This window comes from Lactuca sativa, chromosome 2 (genome assembly GCF_002870075.4).
Source record: "Lactuca sativa cultivar Salinas chromosome 2, Lsat_Salinas_v11, whole genome shotgun sequence".
Taxonomy (NCBI): domain Eukaryota; kingdom Viridiplantae; phylum Streptophyta; class Magnoliopsida; order Asterales; family Asteraceae; genus Lactuca; species Lactuca sativa.
Window position 1 is genome coordinate 72,045,656 of NC_056624.2, and position 25,538 is coordinate 72,071,193.

A 25,538-nucleotide genomic window follows, 5' to 3' on the forward strand; every position below is an offset into this window, starting at 1 on the left:
TCCTAAAGTTGTCCTATCGTTTGGGGTTTCCACCACCAACCAAGTTGAAGTAGAATAGATGATTGGATATACGCATGGAAGAAGTCCTAATAGAGTCTAAGGACCGTTTTATGATTGTTTGAACACATTTGTATGTGTTAAAATTGTTTTTGTGATAATAACTTGGAAAAATGTGAGACAATACTTGGGACGAGTATGAGTAGGTGTGAATGGTAGTAGAGGCCTATACTACCGGAAGCACAAGACTCGCACTTAGATCAGGAAAAGTCACAAGGTTACCAAGAAGCTAGTAGTTGATTTCGTTTTATTCAAGTATGTTGTTACCATCGTTTCAGTAATGACTAAGAAGATGATTGTTATTTCGACCCTAGTGGTCATATCTAATCGAGTCTGACTAAGATGAGTATGTTACATGGTTTAGAGAACCAACTTTGATGTAGCATCTGACTTAAACAAGAAGATTAAAGTGAAAGATAATCAAAGCGATGGCGATCGTTGTTAAAGTAAGAAGCTTGTAGCTAGAAGTGCTACATGCTAGAATGTGATTATATCACATTATAACATGAAGATAAATATAGCCCATTCTAGAATTTGACTCTAAGAGACCTGAGTCTAAGCGTTGCAACATAGGATGAGAGGTCAGTAGAACGTGACCCATCAGCCTCTTGTGGAAATCTAATAACTTATCTTAAGTTTGTTAAGAAGAAGAAGGAGTCTCCACTAAGGATTGGAATTGTGAATCGAAGGTCATGATTAAAGGTCTAACATGAGACAGAGAGCGGGAGCAAGATAAAGCACCGCCTGTAGTCAAGAAGTCGAAGAGTTAATTCAAAGCAACATAGAAGTTATGATTATTACCTAGGATGAAGAGCTAACATGTGGAGTCATTATAAAACCCTGTTTCATTGATGATTCCGAGATTAATCATCCTAATGGGGAGATAGTTGTAACGCCCGTAGATCCGGGCTAGTCAATTTTGAGGCAATAAGCATCAAAAATGAGTTTTTGATGGAAGATTATTTAGAAGTATTAATCTTAACTAAGTTATAGTATATGTTACAAGGGTTCCGTATATATAAAGAACGCCAAAATCCGAGTTATAACGAAGAATTTATGGCTCGTTGAAGTTTTTCGGCAAAACCGGCACGACACAGCGCGACGTAAATAGTGAATTTACGATAGAAGACTTTTTAACCATAACAATCTAATCAAAATTCGTAGTATATGTTAAACCAAGAGCTTACATAAAAGGAATGCCCAAATCTGACTTTGTATGAGGAAGTTATGATTTTTTGTAAGACTTGACATAGCAGTGCACGACCCGAAACTCGAATTTTAGATTGAGCTGTTTTTGGAAAATACGACCTAAATAAGAATTGAAGATCTCATTAATAGGAACTCAAGGAAAAAAAGATAGATGAAATGGATTCTGTATGAAGAAGTTACGAATTTTACGCGGATATTTAACAATGTAATCTCCTCATACTGTTAAATTTAAGATCGATCGAGAATTAGCCGACAGAGTCAAAAGTAAAGTTGTAGATCTTATTTTTACCTACGCGTGGATATAAAGAACTTCGAGAACCGAGTTCGTATGCAAAAGCTACGGGGTTTAGAAGTCGGTAGGGTGCAGCTGCAAAAGGGGTGACGTGAAACAATCTTGGCCATTGCTTTCTCCCCAAGGCTTGCCACTAGATGGTGACATGTGGCACCAACTTCAGCCATACTTCACCCTATAATTACAATCCCTTCCACCCTCATTTATTCACACCTCCACCCTTCTCTCTCTACTCTCTCTCTAAACCTGCCAAAACTCCCCTAGCGCTAAAAGAAAGCCCCATAGCGCTCGACGGCTCCAAGAAGAGGAGCTTTCGGTTAGGAAGTTTTTCCCCTGCAGAGCCCAGCTTCTAGCCAAACCCCCTCGTAGGTAAGATACACCTACGCTATTTTAAATATAGTTTTTATTTAAATATAGTAATGTTATTAGGACCTTATAATAAATATTTGGGCTATTCTTATTAGTTATATAAGTGTCATTATAATATCTTTTTGACCACTCGCGATACGGAGAATCTGGTTTGGAGGGCTGCTTGGGTTGCTGGATTTCAGAAGTGCTATATGCCAAAATGATCATGCCCTCCGGTGTTCCATGTCTGGCCCTTGCCTGTACATAGCCTTTACATAGTGGGTGAAAAGTATTGTGTTAACGCTTATATAATAGTAATAATAGTTAGACTATTAATTAGTCTCGTCGAGCATTAGACTAAAATTTAGTGGTAATGATACTAGGTTCTGTTAAAGGAGTTGTTTAAAGTAAACGAAGTGTCGTCCGAGTACCGAGTCACCACCTTATCAGGTGAGTGCATAGTCCCTTTCTTGAACATGAATTTTAATAAAAGTATTGATTGAATTATTAAATATATGTTTTTGTGAAATATTTAATATTGCCTAAAAATATGTGTTAAAGAATACACCTAATAATATACGATGATTTAGGATACAGAGTAAATCTAAATTAATTATGAGGAATATTGGGTAGTATCTCTTTATTAGAATGAGTGAGATATACATGGAGAATAGAACTTTAAAATATGTCATTGATTCCAGAGCATGGATTAGACATAGTTATCGTCCCTAGTCCGAGAGTACGGATTAGACATAGTCAATTGTCATTAATACGAGAGTATGGATTAAGACATAGTCAGTTGTCCTTAGTCCGGGAGTATGGATATGACATAATTATTTGTCATTAAATCGGGAGTATGGATTTAGACATAGACATTTGTCCCTAGTCCAAGAGTATGGAATGGGAACAGTCATTGATCCGAGAGTATGGATTAAGTAAGAGGTAAAATTTAAGGTCCGAGAGTTGCTTATAGATATGGTGAAATTGTATATTTTGTGAGTTCTAAATTATATATATATATATATATATATATATATATATATCATATAACATTATGGGATTGAAATCCCTATTTACTCACCAGGTTTCCCAACCTGACCCACTCAAGCTTATTTGTATCACAGGTGTCGATACGGAGTTACATTACACTAAGAGATTAAAGAGATGTAGATCACTAGTGTAAATGAATGTAAGTTCTGTTTATGCTTATGTTTCTATATTGACGATGACATCCCAAATGTTTTAAAATGAATAAAAATACATTTCTTCGGAAATGCTTTGATAACGTATTTATCATGTTTTACTGGGAACAAATTCTGCAACATTTTCACTAAAAGAGATAGTCTGATTTTTATAAAGCATAAACCAAATCGGTCTTTTCTGTCTGTGAAAATGGGGATGTCACAAAGTAGGATTTCCAAACATTATACTTTGTATACAAAACGGAACCAATCTTCGATATTATTTTTCCTGGTTGTCCCTTATCGGCTATAGATCACTAGACTTTGAATTAGTGATGACTCTAGAGAAATAAATAGTCACTAGAAATATTAGACTAAGACTCGGTGATAATAATACTAGGTTACGTCGAAGGAAAAGATAGTTGCTAGAAGCGAAGTGCTGTCGGATTTTTGAGTCATCACTTTAACTAGTAAGCGCATAGTTTCTTTCATGTTACACATAGATATGAAGTATATAATTAAATATCTGCTACATGTGCTTACGTGCAAAGATGTTATGTGTTAGATGAAATGTTATAAAGATAAGTTTATATGATTTATAACATATATGTATTTATATAAATATCATACATTGGGTAAAATGGGTAATGAAAGAGTTCATAGTACGATGAAAGATAGGATGCCATAGTATGAAAAAAGAAGTAGGAAGTGATAGAATGCCATGACTTTAGAATTCTTATTTTACCAACGACATAGTCACTTAGCAAATTGTATGTGACAACTTTTGGATTAATTGATGATAGTCATGTTAAACACTAGTAGCTATGGTGTGACATCCGAATTTTAAGGTATATTATTGTGTGAGTAATTCTGAGATTAATGGAGCGACTCGACGAGTTGTGAGTCCAACTTGTCGAGTAGAGTCGAGTTATCCGCTTGGATTTAATGAATGGACTCGACGAGTCATGGAGCCGACTCGCTGTGTAGGTGCTGGGCAGTGAAACCCTAATTTTTTGGGTTTGTGTCCTATTTAAAGGGCCTTAAGCCCTCATTTCTGCCTCCCTTATCTCCAGAGAGCCCTGTGAGAAACCCTAGATCGGTTCCATCCATTTTGAGAGAGAAAGAGACTAATTTGGGTGTTCTTGGACAACTTTGGGAGTGGATTTGGAGAGCATATTGGCTTGGACCAGATATGGACATTTGAATCCACAGATTCTTCAGTGGTTAGCTTATGTTTGAGGTAAAAGATGCTAACTTGATCATTCTTGGTGTAGATCTTGGTTTGGGGGAAGTTTTTAGGGTTTTCTCCCATCCACCTTATGTTATTGAGTCCCGTGAACATATCCTGAGGTTGAAACCTCAGATCTGGACTGTAAGAGGTCTTATGAGCCTAAAGACCCAGTCTTTATGGAGCTTGAGGCAAATTTTAAGCACCAAACTTTTGTAAGAGGTAATATTGGCATTATTGAGCACATATGCCATGCATGAATGTAAAGTTGCAAGCTTTACGTGATATTCGAGGTTTAGGAGGTCAGATCTAGAGTATGGAGTAATATTCGTGCCTTGAAACGTTTGAATGAGAATTTGACTTAAGGGACTCGACGAGTCGATGAGCCGACTCGACGAGTCGGGTAGGGTTTATTCCGATGCTGTAGCTCGGTGACTATGCTGTAGCTCGGTGAGTTGACGGGTCAACTCGACAAGTTGAGTTGGTTTCATGAGGTTTCTGAGGAAACGAGTCGACTCGATGAGTCACATGGGTGCACTCGGCGAGTCGGGTCAAGCAAGGACTGTTGACTCGAGCTTGACTTCTGTTGACTTTAGGGTCGGGTCAATGATGAGTAATGGAGACCATGCTTAGGTAAAATGGTCTTTTACCCGCTTACTGAGTAGAGAGAGAAAGATTCACCTTTAGTTTACTTAGATTTATGAATTCGAGTATTGATTAGAGATATTGACCTTATGTGTTAGGCGGTGGCTAGTTCGAGATTGAAGTATGAGGATATCTGCTTGCTTGCTTGGAGGTGAGTCTTCTCACTATACATACCTTGAGTAGACAATCTATGTGTGACCAGAGGGTCTTATATGCTTATATTGTGTGTTGTGATATCCTACATTATTTCTTTGTGATTTATGTTGTGTCTTATGATGAGTTTACTGTGTTAGGACTGGAGGGTCCACCTGAGTATGGGAGCGGAGGGTCCCACTGAGAAACATTGACCGGAGGGTCTTATAGTGATATAGCCTCGAGTGGCTAATGAGCTGTGTGTGTGGTATTTTGGGGAACTCACTAAGCTTCGTGCTTACCGTGTTGTGTGTTACGTGTTTCAGGTTTTCTCAGGATCACGGGAAGGCACCGACTTGATTGTACACACCAGTGATAGAGTTATGTTTTGGGGATTCTGGGTTTTAATCAAATAATTATGAAGTCGTGATTTGTAGATTAAATAAACGGGATTTTTGTGAAATGTGTTATGTGAATATTATGATTTTAAATGAAAATTTTATTTGAAAATTTACGTTGTTACAAGTTGGTATCAGAGCCTTGGTTTGAGAGATTCGGATGGACCTTCGGGTATGTATGGACTCAAACTGAGGATTTGAGAAAAGTTTTCAAAAGAAAAGATTTTTCTAAAATGAGTAAGATTTTCTAAGTGAAAAACGAGAAAGAGTAGTGTGTACAATCAGCCATAGCCCGAACGGTGATTTCCCAAAATACCAAAAATGGTTGACTTTATGAAATATTGATTATATGTTATGAGATATCATTATGCATGCTAGAGGATATGCTAGGTAATTCATGTTTAGGCTAGAGTTGCCTGATCTGTGATGCCTTAGCCTAGGGATTGTTTCTATCTGTTATGTGCCCTGAGTAAGTGCTGAGCAAGAGTATCTAGTAGGAGTCATTTAGTGAGGGATTTCTGAGTCGAGGGATAATCTAGGAGAGATACCTAGATGAGAATTTGAGAAGTCTATTGAGAAGAGTAATTAGATACCCTGAGAGGTGAGACAGCCTGAGTTCAGTGATGCCTTTGAGTCGTGAGTAAAGCAAGTGGAGTTGTGTGCTCGAGTGGTGTGTTAGTATCGGTGGAGGTTATTCGATTCCCAAATGCTACTTGCTTTGTGCTTTGTGGAACTCTTGATAATGGGAGTCAGCTACTGAGTGAATATGACAATATTTAGAAGGTAGATGGCTGGCATTATAAATAATTTTTCAGCAGTTGATGGCAGAGAAGTGTGAGAACCTAGGGGAGCCTAGTGAGTAATTTGAGTCCTATGAGTACGCTGTTGGGGAAGAGTATGCGCTAGAGGGCAAGCGTGTGTAACGAGATTGGTGATCGAGAAAGTTGAGCAGCTACTTAGGATTTTGGGATGATCCGTGTGGAAAGTATGGGTAAATGTGGCATGTAGTATGGGCCCGTATTGCTGAAAGAAGAGGACCCATACTTGAAACAAGGAAAGTTACAAAGGTTCTAAGTAACAAATTGAGAGGTGATAACAAGGTTCGGGTACCATGATTTGTGGAAGATTGACAGATGATCACATGGTTTGAGTACCATGATATGAAGCGATTAGTGCTTCGGGTTTACCAATTATCCAGTTGTGATTAATTAGATTGGGATCAGATGTGATAGAGTGTGAGGCTTGAGGGCCATGTTGAGCGAGTCTAAATAGAGCGTACCTTGGGAGGGAAATTGAGTTAGCTTCCCGTAGATTTTACCGGTGAGATGTCATTTTGAGTCGCAAGACTCAGGGATGAGTAGAGGTGATGCCTTATGGAGAATTGCGGTTTGAGTTTAGCAATCTACCGATAGTGGAGATGTCACTTTGTGTGACCAGAGTTGCGCTATTTTTCCTTCTTGTGAGAAGTAGAAATGATATTTGGCTTTTAGTTTTTGAGCTTGGAGGTAAACCCTGTGGGGTAGCATTGGTTGCGACCTTTTCATGATAGTATCGGGGCATTCTATCTACCACAAGGTAATATTATAGCATGAGAGGGTCATCAGTAGGGACTTAAAGGGTCAAGGACAAGGATATACCATATTGAGTATAGTAGGGCATATGTTAACAGTAGTGTCGGGTGATTAAGAGGAATATTTTGGGGTATTGGCTCTCATTGTCTAGGATGGATATCGAGTGTGGGAGTGAGATCTCTGTTCTCATGATGGGACGATGGCTAGGCAAGTCAAAGATGAGGAGTGTGATAGTTCATTATGTTCAGACTAAGAGTCATGGCTACTACAGGACAGTTGAGATGTACGGTAGTGTGTCAGTATGAGATTTTGGATGACACATTGGGAAATTTTAGAGGATTTTAATTGAGATTTAGAATATCTAGAGTTTCTTGGTCTCTATCGGGAAGATCATCGAGTGATATGAGGTACTTTCCAAGGGTAAGTGAGATGTACCTGGTGAAACAGTCTGTGGAATAGATTGTTGGTGTGCCAAATGGTGATTGTGTAAACCCTGAGTGGGGTAGAATCTGGTATGTTACTAAGAGCATCAGAGATTTGTTCAGGAGTGGTTAGAGAACTGGATATAGAGACCTGCGGTACGGATACATGAGACCAGGGTTATTGGTGGGTGAGGCGAGGTGCAGAGCTAGATGATACATGTTGTACATGTTTAGGAAAGGATGGGTGTCACCACGACAAGCAGCCGTTGGTGTTGAGAGAAAAACTTGGAGACACACTTGAACAAAAGTTAGAACAAGTATATTGCGGAATAGTTAATCTCAAAGGATCTAAAAGCTCAACAATAATATTAATAAGTTAGAGTTAACTAGTTAGAGAGTTAGTTGTAGAAAAGTAAAGAAATGTAAATGACAATAATTGTTATATCAGGTATACACATAAGTTAATTCATAACGAGGAATGCATTCAAACCAAGATAATAAGGAAGATCAAACTTAGTGATTAAGTCAAAGATGACTTTCTCCGAAGAGTATTTGTAATCAGCAGAATTGTAGTGAGAATGAAGTAGGAAGAGATGAGTGAAGAGAGATAGAAAGATAACTTCAGAAATTGTATTCAGATCGAATGCATAAGTTATCAGCAATACGAATACAAGAGAATAAGTCTCTATTTATAAAGACTTAGAACTTCACTAGATTACAACTCTATAATCAGCCGTGCAAGGTATACTGGATAATAGAGTGTATTACATACAACACAAATAAAGTAATCTAGCTAAGTTGATTGCGGTAGCTGACTCCGGGTGCTGATGCGGTTGCTGATGACAAGATTGACTCAGGGTACTGAACCGTTGCGATAGAGAGATGGTTGTGGTAGCTAAGTTCAAGAGGGTCACTTTTATGATTCAACAATTTCCACCTAAGTTACCTCATTAACTTTGGTTTAGCTATCAAGTTTGAGGAACTTGATCAAAATCCACCAAAACTTCCTAACGTTTTCCAACCATGTGATTCTTCTTGTGATATCGAACTTTACTTATGTGTTAGTGAGCTTTGATTTTTCAACTGCGGTCCGACAGATGTCAAGTTGTTTCTTGGTTAGGCGGTGCATGGCAGTCATAGGAATGAAATATTTGACATTGTCATTCTTCCTTTTGAATATGACTCCAAGTTCAGGAAAGTTTGTTGCGCCTAGAGATCTTTCTTGGAAGCCTTCGGTAGGCATTGGCACAGGTTCAAGAGGTGGGAGATCAAACTTCTTAAGGATGGTGGGGTAGATATCCACATCTATTTTGGCAAAGTCACATACCATATCCCTCAGAAAATAGTTGGATTTTTCGAGTGCTATCTGCATTTTAGGGTGCTTTTATGACTTGTTTTGGAACACCCTGGCAATAAGGAAGATTTCTTCCGGATTCATACTAGGAAAGTCTGCCTGGGTGCGGATGTAATCATGCTCCCTTCTGGTGAGGGTATACTAAATCAAGTCATCCTTCATGAACTTCCAGATCTTGTAGTTCTTGACTGCAGATGGTCTATCGTTAGACCATATTTTCTCAACGGAAGAGCCATGTTTAGCATAAAAACAATTAAGTCTTTCAAATTCCATCAGCAGTCATTTGTGATCAGGAAGGCTGCAGTCGAATGGCTCAAATGCTGCAAAGTATTTGGTATTTCGAGAAATTGGGACATCCCAGTATCCATAAGCAGGGGGTTCAACATAAGTGAGGTGTGGTCTGTAATCTTCATCTACGAGCCTGCGGTGCAGATTGACCCAAGAATTTATCAATGATTCGTCCATGATGGTGTCAAAACCGCATTCATACCAAATAAGTTCAGCAAGCTTGGCCGCCTTCCAGTCATGCTTTGTTTGGGCGGTGGTAGGGGAGTCTGTAGAGCTTGCGGATAACATATTCTCCTCAAGGTTTTTGAAGTGAGGAGGAGTCTCAGGATTTTTGGGAGTATCCTTTTAAGGTGAAATGTGAGGAGATGGAGTATGTTGAGATGGTTGCGGTGAAGGCTGCGGTGTGGGAATTTTTTCAGTGATGATAGGGGGAATATGATGAATGGAAGTACCAGAGTGATGTACTTATTCTTCTTCTTCACTTCCCCCTCTTGAGGGATGAAGTCTTTGTGGTCAGCCTTGCGGTTATTGTCAAGGGACCGGACCCCATCTCTACTCTGAGAGAGATTCATTCAGCAGCCATGCGTTCCCTTGTTTCCAGATGCTCTATTCTTTCAATCAGTGACTACGGTCCTGGAGTGTCTTCAGGTTGCGGTTGAGTAGGCTTGACCGCAGCCAAGATCTGATCGACTTTGGCTTGAAGGCTCATGAACTCCTTCCGGGTGACAACATTCTTCTTCTTTTTCTTCTTTTTCTTCTTTTCTTTGGGCTTAGAAGTCGAATGTTGAGAACCGCTGGACTCCTCTTCTTCTTCAAACATCATGAGGTCATCGTCTGAAGGGTTTGGCTTGTTGACTTCTTGGATGTCTTCTTCATCAAGACCAAAGGTGGGAGCTGAAATGAGTTTTATTTCGGGTCCTTCGTCTTGTGATAGATTGACTGTAAGAGTGGGAGATGGAATGGGAGTTGGAGTAGGAGGAACATTGGAGGTACCTGCGGCTACACCGGAAGCTTGTGCTTTGAGAATTGTCTCTGCCATCTTATCCATCCAGTTTTGAATTTTTTGAATGGTGGCTACAGTATTGGCATTACTGATGGCATTTGCCCAATACCTAGCCACAGACTGGATCTCCTGTTCTTTCTGTTATTGCTGCTTGATTTGTTGTTCCTTGCGGGCTTGGAAAGCCCTTTTGAACGTAGCATACTTCTTCTTGTCTGACTCAGTTACTGGATTGTATTGTAACCAAGAGTCATTTGATGTATCACCGTCAAATCCTTCAAAGTGCACCGAAGTGTCCTTCGGCTTCACGGATCCTTGCCCATTTGTGCTCACCTTGCCTAAACCACCTGTAAAAGATGAAAGCAGAGTAGGATTTCCTGAGCTTCTCGGTCTCCTTGACCCGTGGTCAAGTCTGGCCTCGGCTCAGTTCTGGCATGGGCGAAAGAATGCCCTGCGGGTGGGATGGTGTTTGTAGTGTTTGGGTGACAGAAAGAAGGATGGAGCGCAACTCCTCTGGTGAATAGAAATGCATTCGGGACGCCTTGGAGACCTTAGGGCGTGAACCAATTTCATCCTTATGGGAGTGCACTGGGGGGAGTCTCCACGTAGTTGAGAATCAGACTCACTTTCGAGTCTGACTAGAAAATAATAGTGGTGATGAGTGGGTTTGCGGCTACCCCAAGGACTACTGGAGCCTTTTGAGAGGCTTCAGCATCGGTCCGGTCACGCATATGGCCAGAGGTATCAATTGTTTTCCTTTTCTTGAGGATAGAAATTGGTTGTCTATCCTCATCTGAATCACTTCTAGATACGGTTGGGGGAGGTTTTGTTTTACGTTTCTTGGTGGGTGCGATTTGTTTGGGAGCATCCTTCTTGGGTGTTCTTTGATGCCAATTGCTTTCTTCTTTGAGAAAGATTGAATAGTGTTGTGGCAGAGGGGACTGCGGTACCCTCAGGGTTAATGGCTACGGATGGAAGAGGCGGGGTAGAAGGGTATGGGGTAATACCCTCCGTAGCCTCAATGTGGTCTGAGACATCAGCAGTCTCAAGACCAAGAGAAGAGAGGATATGAGTAGGTAGTCTACGGAAAGGTCCAAATACAGTTTGATCAGAAGAAGGGTAGTACCTTTTAAGATCCTTAGTGACAAAGAAGTTGATGTCACTGTCCATGTCAATGCCAACATCTGCATGTAAGTCTTAGATGCAAAGTGACGAGAACCGTGCAAATGGGAGCTCGGTTGGATTCTCTTTGGATGCTCTTTGGGAATGTATTTAAGGAAGTTGTCCCAAAGGATCTGCCTGTAGTTTACGTCGTGGCATGTGTAGATGCTCCATACCAATTCCAAAAGCTTTAGTCCCATGTTGTCGATGCCTTCGGTTCTGCCGGATAGACAGCGGATGACAAAGTGGCATACAAACTGCCATACCGCAGGTAGTTGGTTCTTCTTGAACTCACCAATCCCTCGAATTGGTTTTTGATACCCCATTTGGTAGAGTGCGGATGTGACGTCTGCCATTGAAGGTGAGAAAATCTTGATGGAAGGGTGAACCAGAAGATTAATGGTAGAGAGGAACTTTTCTTTGGACAAGATGACCAAAGAATCGTTAATGAGATTGAGGTGAACTTCTTGGGGGTTTTCCAGTGGGCGATAAGCAGAAAAAACTCACTTGAAGAGAGTAGAAACTGGAACAACATCTGTAAAAGCATCGAATGGACCAAACAGAGGGTAGTTCTTGAGAAACATGATCATAAGCTTGATGGGAGCATTATATGAAGGATGATCTTAAAACACTGCTCTGAAATTGATTGATGCGATTGTTGGAGAGTCGGAACCTGTTGGATTCACCGAACCTGAAGTCTTGGATTGCTTCTTGGATGCACTTGATTTCACCATTGTTGAAGATTTGGGAGAAGAAAACAGAGTTCTTGAGAGTTTTGAAGGTTTTGAAGGATTTTTGTGAGAGATAATCGATATTCAGAAAGCATAAAGTATTGTTGGGAAAGAAGGTGGGTTTATAAAGGGGGGGGGGTGAAAAATGTTTAACCCTAGGTAAATGGTAAGGATAGGATAAAACGTCGATTGGGGTTTTGGTGGGAATCTATGAAATTTGGATTAAATCTCAGCCACACATAATTAAAACGGGTTTTAAAAGATTTTGGGAGATTTCCAAAAGGGGTTTGCATTTAATGTAAAGTCAGACACATGTCAATATGTCAAATGATCGTGGGGGTGATGGGAGAGGAAGTCGTAACGGATGGGACGTGTTAGGGAGAGGAAAGGACAAATTAAGGATGAGTTTATTAGAAAAACGTTCTTTTTGTCATTATCCCTAAAATAGGTCTGACACAAGGATTATTCAGAAAGAGAATGTGACAGTGTCTAATGGAATGTTTTATTTTATTTAAAGAAGGATCATTAAATAGCACACTAAGATTCAAGAGGTGATTAAACAGTTGGGGAATGATCACGATGATCGCGGATGGAAACTTCATTGCGGTTGGAAACGTCATTGCGGATGGATATTGCATTGCAGTTGAGAAGTTCATCGTGGATGAACAAAGGAAAGACTGCAGTGAGGAACTGAGAGAAGCACTTGTACAAAGATTAGTAATAACAGACCATAAAGACCCATGAGAGATACGTATGACATATGGTTGCGGTACCTAGACTGCGGTACCAAAACCATCTATCATATGTAACTCTCATTTAGAACCGCAACGGAGACCAAGGATGGTCTGCGGTAGCTAAAAATTCAAAAAGAATTGCGAGTCTAGATTCATCATTCCTAACATTTACAGGAAGGTGTTAAGTTTTGTTGATTCGAGCGCTTTTGTGAACACATCAACAATCTCTTCATGAGAAGGGACAAAGATGAGTTCAATATTACCTTTCAAGATGTGGTATTTGATGAAATGATATCATAGTTCAATATGTTTGGTCCTGGTGTGCTGAATTGGATTGTGAGAAATGGCAATAGCACTTTCACAGTCACAATAGATCGGTATCCACAGCATTCTATAACTATAGTCCATTAGTTGAGTTTTCATCTAAAGGACTTGAGAACAATAGCTGGCTGCGGCCACATACTCAGCTTCTGCAGTTGATAAGGAGACACAACTCTGTTTTCTTGAAGACCAGTTGACGAGACGTTCACCCATAAATTGACATCCACCTGAAGTGCTTTTTCGATCGAACTTGCATCCGACATGATCCGCATATGTGAAAGCTTGCAGGATGAAGTCATTGCCTGCGGGGTATCATAGACCAAGAGATTTGCTTCCTTTCAAGTATCGTAGTATCTGTTTGGCTGTGGTTAGACGAGATACTTTTGGGTCAGCCTGATACCTTGCACATACACCAGTTGCAAAGATAATGTCTGGTCTGCTTGCAGTGAGTTACATCAAAGAGCCTATGATGCCTATATAAGTCTTGTGATCTACAGATTCGCCTGAGGGATCACCATAGATCTTATAACTGAAGTCCATGGGGACCTTAGCAGATGAACAGTTGTCCATGGAATATTTCTTCAATAGTTCAGTGGTGTATTTCTCTTGATGAATGAATATGCCTTGTGGTACTTGTTTCACTTGGAGACCTAGAAAGAAGTTAATCTCTTTATTCATGCTCATTTTGAACTTGTTGGTCATGAGCTTAGCAAATTCATCCACCATGCCTTGATCAGTCGATCCGAAGATGATATCATCCACATATATTTGTACCATCATAAGGTGGTCACCATTTGCTTTTCTAAATAATGTGGGGTCAATCACTCCTCTCTTGTACACAGATGAGACGAGGAATTTAGAAAGAGTCTTATACCATACGCTTGGGGCTTGCTTTAGACCATAGACTGCTTTTTCAAGATTGTAGAAGTGGTCTACGAATTCAACATTTTCAAAGCCCAAGGTTGCCGAAGATAAACCTCCTCTTTTAGTTCCCCATTAAGAAATGCACTCTCACGCATCTCACGCTCCGGCTCCTAGGTCATCTCTGAACCCTTCCGATGCTGCCACTGAACCAACACCAGGGGTACCTCCTTGTTCCTCAAAACCTTGATCTTCCGATCTCTGATGGCCACTGGTCTCTCGGCATAATTCAGACCCGCATCTACCTGAATATCCTCTAATGGAACCACTGCCGATTCGTCGGCTATACACTTCCTCAGCTGTGACACATGAAAAGTGTCGTGAATCTGCCCCAACTCTGCTGGCAAATCCAAACGGTAGGCTACCCGGCCTACCCTCGTGATCACATGGAAAGGACCAATATATTGGGGCCCCAACTTGCCCCTCTTCCTGAATCGAATCACTCCTTTCCAAGGAGAGACCATCAGGAGTACAAGATCGCCGACCTGAAACTCAAGATCGGACCGTCTGTCTGCATAACTCTTCTGTCGGCTCTGAGCGGTTAACAACCTCTGCCTGACCTGCTGAATCTGCTTGGTCGTCTGGAGTCCGATCTCCGTGCTACCCATCACCTGCTGCCCCACCTCACCCCAGCAGATGGGGGTGCGACACCTCCGCCCATACAACAGCTCAAAGGGTGGCATACCAATGCTCGAATGATGGCTGTTGTTATACGAAAACTCTGTCAAAGGTAGATAGGTGTCCCAGCTCCCTCCGAAATCCAAAACACATGCTCGAAGCATATCCTCAAGTGTCTGAGTCGTCTGCTCGCTCTGTCTGTCTGTCTGTCTCGTCTGCTCGCTCTGACTGAAATGCAGTCTCGTACCCAACTCCTCATGAAACTTCTTCCAAAACCTGGAAGTAAAATGCACATCCCGATCTGAAACAATTGACATCGGAACCCCATGCCGTGATACCACCTCCCTCACGTATAATTCTGCCAACTTCTTCGCAGAAGAGCTCTCGCTGATGGCTCGAAAATGAGCGCTCTTCGTCAATCTATCCACGATCACCCAAATCGCATCGACTCCCCTCGCAGTCCATGGCAATTTGGTGCCAAAATCCATGGTAATCTGTTCCCACTTCCATTCGGGAATCTCTAGCGGCTGCAATTTACCGTGCGGACGCTGGTGCTCGGCCTTAACCTGTCGACAAGTCAGGCATCTCTCAACAAACCATGCAACATCCCTTTTCATACAGGGCCACCAATACTCCTTCCTTAGGTCCAAATACATTTTCGTAGCCCCGGGATGAATCGAGAACTTCGATCGATGCGCTTCCTCCATCAAAATAGTACACGTACCGCCCAAAAACGGTACCCAAATCCGACCCTGAAAAGTCATAAGCCCTCGACCATCCGTAACGAATCCTGATACCTGACCTACAACCCGCTCCCTCTTCTGGTTTTCTGGTTTCGCAGCCTCAACCTGAGCTCCTCGAATGGTATCCAAAATCGGGGTCGTCACCGTCAACCTCATACAAATATCTCAGATCGGGGCGCTTTCCGCTCTACGGCTCAACGCATCGGCCACCACATTAGCCTTGCCCGGGTGGTACAGGATCTCACAATCATAATCCTTTACCTCGTCCAACCATCTCCTCTGTCGCATATTCAGATTTGGCTGATCCATCAAGTACTTCAGACTCTTGTGGTCCGTGTGGATGGTACACCGAACCCCATAAAGATAATGCCTCCAGATCTTGAGGGCAAACACCACAACCCCCAATTCCAGGTCGTGGGTGGGATATCTCGACTCATGAGGCTTCAACTGCCTCAAAGCATACTCTATCACATGACCCCTCTGCATAAGCACCGCCCCCAGGCCCGATATAGATGCATCACAGTACACCACAAAGTCCTCCATCCCTTCTGGGAGTGCGAGCACCGGAGCCTCGCACAATTTTTGACGAAGCGTCTCGAATGATGACTGCTGCTCCGGTCCCCATGAAAACACAACACCCTTCCGGGTCAGCCTAGTAAGTGGCACAACAATCTTGGAGAAATCCTTTATAAACCTGCGATAATATCCAGCCAAACCCAGAAAACTCCTGATCTCAGTGGGCGATCTCGGCACCTCCCACCTCAATATCGCCTCAATCTTGGCCGGGTCGACCAATATCCCTTTCTGATTAACAAGATGCCCGAGGAATTGGACCTCTCGTAACCAAAAATCACACTTGGAGAATTTGGCATACAGCCTCTCCGATCTCAATACCCCAAGAATTTCCCTCAAATGTTCCTCATGTTGATCCCTAGACCTCGAATACACCAAAATATCATCAATGAATACGATCACCGACCGATCCAGCGTCGGCCGACACACCCGGTTTATAAGATCCATGAACGCAGCCGGGGCATTGGTGAGCCCAAAAGGCATCACCACAAACTCACAATCTCCATAACGAGTTTTGAAAGTAGTCTTCTGGATATCTTCCTCCCGAACCCTCATCTGATGATACCCCGACCTCAAGTCTATCTTGGAAAACCAAGATGCCCCCTGCAACTGATCGAACAGATCGTCGATCCTAGGTAACGGATACCAGTTCTTAACCGTCAACTTGTTCAACTCCCGGTAATCGATACACATCCGGTGTGAACCATCCTTTTTCTTGACGAACAAAATCGGTGCTCCCCAAAGTGAGCTACTCGGTCGAATAAACCCCTTTCCCAACAGCTCCTGAAGCTGCGAGGATAACTCCTGCATTTCCGCTGGAGCGAGACAATAAGGCGCCTTGGCGATGGGCGCCGCTCCCGGAACCAAATCGATACGGAACTCCACTTGCCTTTCCGGAGGCACTCCTGGTAATTCTTCGGGAAGTACATCCGAAAACTCGCATACAACAGCAACGTCATCAATCGAATTGGGCCTCCCCGCGGCCACTCGAGTATCCATCACGTAGGCTATGAATCCATTGCAGCCCTGCTGCAAACTCTGCCTTGCCCTGGCAGCCGAACAAAACGCCGACCCACACTGGGTCCCCTCACCGTAAACCGTAAGCACTCCCCCACTAGGGTCTCGAATCGTCACCAGCTGTCTCTCGCAGTCAATGACTGCCCCAAACTTACTCAACCAGTCCATGCCTACGATAACGCAAACATCTTCCATAGCTATAGGAACCAAGTCTATAGGGAACTCGACCCCAAAAATCTCGAGCACGCATCCTCGAATCACATTAGTGGCGTATACCGCTTTCTCATCTGCTATAGAAACCCGCAGGGGTCGACCCATCACCTCCCGATCAATACTGATGTGCTGGCTAAAAGCCAACTATACAAAAGACCGACTCGCACCCGAGTCAAATAATACCAAAGCAGGTACAGAATTCACAAGAAAAGTACCTACGCATATTATAATATAAGCACAACATCTTAGCATAAAAGTAAATACGCGAAAGAATACATACCAACTACGACATCAGGCGCCGCACGAACATCCTCCGCAGTCAACTGGAAAGCTCTTCAACGAGCCTTCGGAGCCTTGGCCTTCACTGGCCGAGTCTCGGTAACCCTGGCAGCAGGCGTAGAACCCTGGCGAAGCTGGGGGCACTCGGCCTTCCAATGGCCGGTCTGGTTGCAATGAAAGCAAACCATGAATCCCTTGGGGCAATCCCTAGCAATGTGCCCCTCCTTGCCACACTTGTAACAAGCACTCGATCGACATGCCCCCTCGTGACCCTTGCCGCACTTTCCGCAAGTGTGGCCCTTTTGACCTCCCGACCTCGAATCGGCGGACTTGGTCCGCTTGGCTGCCGGTTGGGACTGAGCCGGCCGATCCACCCGTTGAGACTCGGCCTCCTCCCTGGCCTAGGTCTCCAACTCGATCTCACGCTTCCTAGCATTCGCCTGAAGCTCAGCAAAAGTCTGGTATGACGAGTTCGATACGAACTCCCGGATATCCCTCCTCAGCACACCCAAATATCAGCTCATCCGAGCCTGCTCCGTGGACACCTGCTCAGCGCAAAACATCGCCATCTCATGAAACTTCCGAGTGATCACCGTAACAGAATCATTACCCTGCTTGAGGGTCAAGAACTCCTGAACCAGACGGTCCCTCTCTACCGGGGGAACATACTCGTCTCTGAACATAGCAGTAAACCTCTCCCAAGTCACAACTAAAACCTCCGCCAGAGTGAAGTTCGTCGTCACGAACTTCCACCAATCCTTTGCTCCCAGACGGAGCTGGTTCAAAGCGAACCGTACCCTCAGATGCTCCGGACATGAACAAGTGTAGAAGCATCCCTCGATATCAGCAATCCATCTCATCGTAGTGATCGGATCCTGCATCCCGTCAAACTCGGGTGGCTTCGTGTTGCTGAACTCTCAGAACAGCAACGAGTCACCTCCCTGTGGTCTGGCAGCGGCCACAAATGCGGTAGCTGCAGCGGCTGCAGCCTCAATCACCGTGGCGTACCGCTCCTCAAAAGTCTCCATCAGTGTGGTCTTAATAGACCCAAACATCTCCGGAATCTCAGCCCGGATCGCTGCAGCTACCTCCTCATGAATCATCTGACGAAGCTCCTCGTCACTCACACTTCTCGTACTAGGTTTGTGGCATGGTCCAACCATGATGCCTCTGAAATACAACATAGAAATATCAGAGACTCTATCGAGCATAACCGCACTCGATAACACAACCCTACTCAGTCTCTGATACCCAGGGATTCTTACTTGGGTTGCCCACTGACCCATTGTCTTCAGTAGTACGAGCCCAATACTACCAACTACACCGCATCAACATTCACCCCAAGTCCTCCTCCCCAAACCCCGGATCATGAGTACTCTATTCTTGCCATGCACTAGCTACCCACTCGCTCTCAAAGCACCTCATAGCAGCACATTTCCCTAGACTAAGGCATCACAAATCAGGCCACTCTATTCCTAATATGAATACCTAGTCTACTAGCATGCATATCAAATCGTATCATATCTCATAACACATATTGTAAGAGTATTTTGGGGATTTTACCGTTCGGGCGCTGGCTGACCGTACACACTCCTTCTTCTTTGGTTGTTTCAAAAATAACTTATCAAATTTTATTGATTTATTAATTAAAATTTCTCAAATCCCCGGTTTGAGTTCAGTTACGCCCGAAGGTGTATCCGAATCCCTCAAACCAAGGCTCTGATACCAACTTGTAACGACGTAAATGTTAAAACCAATTTTTCATTTTTGTAAACATCAAAAACATCGATTAATATTTCAAATTCAAACGTGAATAATATTGTCACAACAAATACATCCCAATGATCATAAAATACTTTTTCCCCGACAATGTGTATGATCACGCCGGCGCCTTCCCACGGTCCTCGCTAGTACCTGAAACACATAACACAACAACTGTAAGCATAAATGCTTAGAGATTTCCCGAAAATACTACCTACGCACATAGGCCTTTCCAGGCCCTGACCTTCTGGTCCATGTGTCTCAGGGGACTTCCGTCTCGACTGGGTAAACCTTCCGGTCCTACCCATGTCAACCTTACGGTCCACATTACAACGCCTTCCAGCCCATAACATATTCGCCTTCCGGCCCATAACATAATGCCTTCAGGCCCTTATCAAGCATATCATACATGGCACATATAACGATTAACTTATCACACATAATGCATATATCTCATACCATATTCGACCTTCCGGTCACACAGTCAAACCCTTCCGGGTACAGTATAGTGAGAAGACTCACCTCGTATATCTCGATAACTCACAAACCCTGGAAATCACTCGTGCTCGAACCCCTGAGCTATAATCCCCCTATAACATCATATATCTCTAATTAATACTTTTACCACTAAGGTTGACTATCCCTATCAAGTCAACACTGGTCAATTCTGGTCAACGGTCAATGGTCAATTTGACCGGACTCGGCGAGTGCACTAGAGCGACTCGGCGAGTCTAAGCGTTTTCACCAACTCTCTAGGATTCTCTTTTGACACGTCGAGTACTCCTCTGACTCGATGAGTTCCACCTGGTCATGAATCGCGGGGCCACCGCAACTCAACTCGTCGAGTCGCAAGGACAACTCGGCGAGTTCCAGCTCGACTCAATCCACCTATCAATCCCTCTCTAACTCTCCATGACTCACTGAGTCAATCACAACTCGGCAGGACCACTCACTGAGTGGTTAAGGACAATCTTCGCCGAGTCTGTTCTTCAGACTCGGCGAGTCCATGCCATGCATCAACTCAATCTTGCTTCTAAGGTCAGATTCGCTCCCTACATTCATAGATCTGGCCCTCCCAAGCTCATTTATCACGTAAAGTCACAGTCTTGGCTACCATGCAACACTTACAAGGCTCTTTTTGGGGAAATGACCTCTAATATGGCAACCCTAGTCTCCAACCCAAAAGGAAGGACATAAAGCATAGCATTTGGGACTTTCTGGACCTGCTAAGGTCCAGATCTAGGTACCATATCTCCATGGGACCTCTCACACTTTAATTACAAAGCAAATAAGGCAAGAAGAAACCCTAGATTTGACCATATCAACAACAACATGGAAGTAAGCTCTGAAAGATACCTCAACAAGCTTCCCTTGGCGAAATGGAAGTAGATCCAAGCTCCCAACTCTTCTAGCTTGACTTTCCCCCTTCCTTTCTTGCAAATACACACAAATTTGGTGAACAATAGCCTCTTATCTCACTCACAGGAACCCTTAGCTGCTTTGGTGCTCTCAAGGAACAAGGTGGCTGCAATGAAGGGCCATAAGTTCCTTTAAATAGAGCTTAGGACCGGGAAATTAGGGTTTCATCAAACAGCGCGGACTCGCCGAGTCCATCCCTTGGACTCGCCGAGTCCAGGCGCGAACCCGCGTCCAAAACCGCGACCCTACTCGGCGAGTTCGAGCTCCAACTCGCCGAGTCCCCTCACAAAACACCAAAAAAATATGCGAATAAAAGATACCTAGAAATTCGGGCTGTTACAGCATGCTGATGTATCTGGTCCATCTCCATCTGAAGTAGCATCTATCAGTACTTCCACCTTGCTGGTTGAGGGGGAAAGCTCTACTCCGGATCAAGTAACAACCATCGAGGTTCTACTACTTAATGAAGCTCAAGTTCCCAACCACAGAGAATCATTACCATCCAACATTTCTTCCGAATCGGATGATGAAAACATAGAGAACGTTGACACAAGAACAAACTCAAGAATTATCACTCTCCCATCTGCAATCCAGGGGGAACCTTCTAAGGGTCAAAGGGAACTCCCTTCTGCAATCCAGGGGGAACTTGCACCTTCTGCCGAAGAAAACTTTAATCCCACCTTCCCAGTTCAAGATAATTCAGTAGGATGTTCTCAAGTCCAGGGGGAACTGCCAAGTCTAACCACAAAGTCTTCCAATATCTAAGACATTCCCTCTACCACAGCTGCTGATTATCTGCAACCCCATCTACACATATGGACAAAGGACCACCCACCAGGAGAAATCATTGGCAACCCATCCGCAGGTATCCAGACTCGATCTTCCAAGGACTTATCTGATCACTGTCACTACGCAACATTTATTTCCTCGGTCGAGACCCGAACGATCAAAGAAGCATTACTAGAACCCGACTGGATATCCGTAATGCAAGAATAGCTAGAAGAATTCAAAAGAAACAAAGTATGGCAGCTCGTCCCGAAGCCGCAAGGTCATACCATTCTTGGGTACTACATGGGTGTTAAAAAACAAACTGGATGAATCTGGTGCGGTAGTTAGAAACAAGGCAAGGCTAGCTGAAAAGGGTTATAGTCAACTTGAAGGTATTAACTATAATGAAACATATGCTCTGGTAGCACGAATGGAAGCCATCCGAATCTTCTTAGCATACGCAGCTCACAAGAACATCAAGGTACACCAAATGGATGTAAAAGGTGCCTTTCTCAATGGGGAATTAAAAGAAGAGGTTTATCTTCAGCAACCTCCAGGCTTTGAAAGTAATAAATTCCCAGGCCACTGCTACAAACTTGAAAAACTTGTCTACGGTTTAAAGCAAGCCCCAAGAGCATGGTACGAGACTTTCTCTGAATTTCTTGTTTCGTCCAGATACAAAAGAGGAGTGATTGATCCACTTTATTTAGAAAAGCAAATGGTAATCACCTTATGCTTGTAGAAATATATGTGGATGAGATCATCTTCGGATCAACTGATGAAAAAATGGTGAATGAATTCGCTAAGCTCATGACCAACAAGTTCCAAATGAGCATGAATAGAGAGACCAAATTCTTTCTAGGACTTCAAGTGAAACAAGTTCCACAAGGGATATTCATTCATCAGGAGAAATACACCACTAAACTATTAAAGAAATATTCCATGGAGAACTGCTTTTCGTCTAAGGTCCCCATGGCCTTCGGATATAAGATATCTGCTGATCCCTTGGGCGAATCAGTGGATCACAAGACTTATAGAGGTATCATTGGTTCATTGATGTACCTCACCGCAAACCGACCATACATTGACTTTGCAACAGGTGTATGCGCTAGGTACCAGGCTGACCCGAAAGTGTCACACATGACCGCAGCCAAACAAATACTCCGATACCTGAAAGGAAGCAAATCTCTTGGATTATGGTACCCTGCAGGCAATGACTTCAGCCTTCAAGCATTCATAGACGCAGATCATGTCAGATGTAGAGTAGATCAAAAAAGCACCTCAGGTCGATGTCAATTTCTGGGTGGAAGACTCGTCAGATGGTCATCTAGAAAACAAAGTTGTGTATCACTGTCTACCACAGAAGCTAAATATGTGGTCGCAGCCAGCTGTTGTTCACAAGTCCTATGGATGAAAACATAACTTATGGACTACAGATACATAATGTTGCGGATACCAATTTACTGTGACTCTGAAAGTGCTATAGCTATTTCACACAATCCAATTCAGCACTCGAAGACAAAGCATATTGAACTACAGTATCACTACATCAAAGACCACATCCTAAAAGGCAACATTGAACTCATCTTTACCCATACTCATGAAGAGATTGCTGATGTGTTCACAAAGGCCCTTGACTCTACAAAACTCAACAGTTTCTTACAAATGTTAGGAATGATGAATCCGGACCGACAATTTTTCTTGAATTGATAGGTACCGCAAACCATCCTTGGTCTCTGTTGCGGTCCTAACTGAAGTTACTTAAGATAGATGGTTTTGGTATACCCTATGTACCGCAGTTTGTGTATCGCAACAATATATGAGATTTATCCTTTACTGGTCCTTACTGTTTGTTGTTACTAATTTTTGTTCAAGTGTTCTCCTCAGTTATTCTCCTGCAGTCATACATCCGATCCATCCGCAATGACATCTAATCCATCCGCAATGAAGTCTCAATCCACAACCACATTGATAGTTTCTCAACTGTTTCATTAATTCTTGATTCATGGTGTGCTATTTAATGATCCTTCATTAAATATGAATATCATTAACAAAAAAACTTTCTTTGAGTAACTGTCTCATTCTCCTTTTGAAAAATGTTGTGTTAGACCTATTTTAGGTATGATGACAAAAAGAACGTTTTCCCATAAACTAATCCTTTTAACCTGTCCCTTCTTGTTTCCCCAACACGTCCAATCCGTTACAGATTCTCTTTTGTACAACGGATTAACTCCACCCTCGCCACATGATCACAGACGTGATATTTTACGTCTGACACTTCAATAATTGCAAACCCTTTTTAGTAAATCTCAAAAAAAAAAAAACCTTTTCATAATCTGTGGTTAAGATTTCACCTTCCAAATCGCAGAAAAACCCCCAAAACGTTTTTTTTACCTTATTTACTTTCACCTAGGATAAAATCAATTACCTTTCAAATACATTCCTATAAAACCCTTTCTTCTTCCCCCAAGAACAGTTTACGCTCTCTGAACCATGAACTTTCTCTCCATCTTTCTTACACTTTATTTTTGAAACTCTCAACAATGGTGAAATCAGGCATCTTGAAGAAAATCTCCAAGGCTTCTGGCTCTGCAAACCCAGCTGGGTCTGATTCTGAAACAAGAAATCAAATGCCTATGGTTCCTCCAATAAATCAAATGCCTACTGTGTTCAAAGAGCATTCCTCTTACAATGCTCCGATCAAGCTAATGATCAAGTTCCTGACCAATCACCCTCTGTTTGGCCCCTTCGATGCATTCACAAACGTAGTTCCTCTTTCAACCTTGTTCAAGTGTGCATTCTCTTCTTACAGACCCCTCGAGAATCCTCAAGAGGTGCATCTGAACTTAGTAAACGATTCTTTGGTCATTCTGAACAAAAAAAAGTGTCTCAACGCCATTAATCTGTAGGTTCATCCTTCAACCAAGACTTTCACTCCAAGTATGGCCGACATTCTCTCAGCTCTCTACCAAATGGGTTACCAGAAAAAGATCAAAGGAATTAGCGAATTCAAGAACAATCAATTGCTTGCGGTGTGGCAATTCGTTTGTCACTTCGTCATCCACAGCTTGTCAGACCGAACCGAAGGCACTGATAGTATGGGTCTCAAGCTATTAGAGTTGGTATGGAGCATTTTCACTGGCCACGACGTCAACTATGATCAGATCTTGTGGGATGACTTCCTGCAGTACATCCCTAAAGAGAGCCCAAGAGAAAACCCTACCGAACTCACATTTGCAAGGTTCTGGTCTCTATGCATCTCAGATCTTCATGCAAATGCAGGAATTAGCATGGGCAACGACACCAATCTCTTCATCACCAAAAATCTCATAAGGTACAATCCCTCCAAAGATCAATCTAACTTCAGACCTATAACACGACTACCAGTCCAGATTCTGACATCACTTGGACTTGAAACCCCTGATGTCACAGACCATATAGAGGCTACAGAAGGTATTAGCCCATACCTTTCTTCCCCGCTTCTACAAGCCACATCCGCACTCACCATCCGTGGTCGTACCGCAGTACCGTCTTCCACCACTCTCTCCAACCTTTCTCAAAGTTGAAAACAGCTAGTCTCTGCCCATCAAGGTCCCCACAACGTCTCCATGAAACAAAGAACCCCAAAGAAAGATGCTCCCAAACCAACTGAATCCTCAAAGAAATGCAGAATCACCCAAACTGTACCATCAAATGAAGAATCCTCTGAAAGTGATTCTGATGAGGATGCACTACCCATCTCCATCCTATAGAAAATAAAAACCGATCCCACTGGCCAAATGCGTGACCGGACAGATGTTGCAGCTTCTCAAAAGGCTCCGGTAGTCCTTGGGGTGGCCGCAGACCCATTCATTACCACAATAGAAAACCACTCAGACACAGAAAGTGTGTCTATTTCACCTCATCGTGGAGACTCACCCCCAATTCACTCCCAAGAGGACGACACTTGTTCTCGCCCTAAGGTCTCCAAGACTTCCTGATTTCATTTCTTTTCTCCTGAGGAGTTGAACTCCATCCTCTTATCTGTAACCCAAACACTGCAAAACACCTTCCCAACCGCAGGGCAATTCTTCTACCCTTGCCAGAACAGAGCCGAGGCCAGACTTGACCACGGGTCAAGGATACTGAGGAAGATCAGGAAATTCTACTCTAGA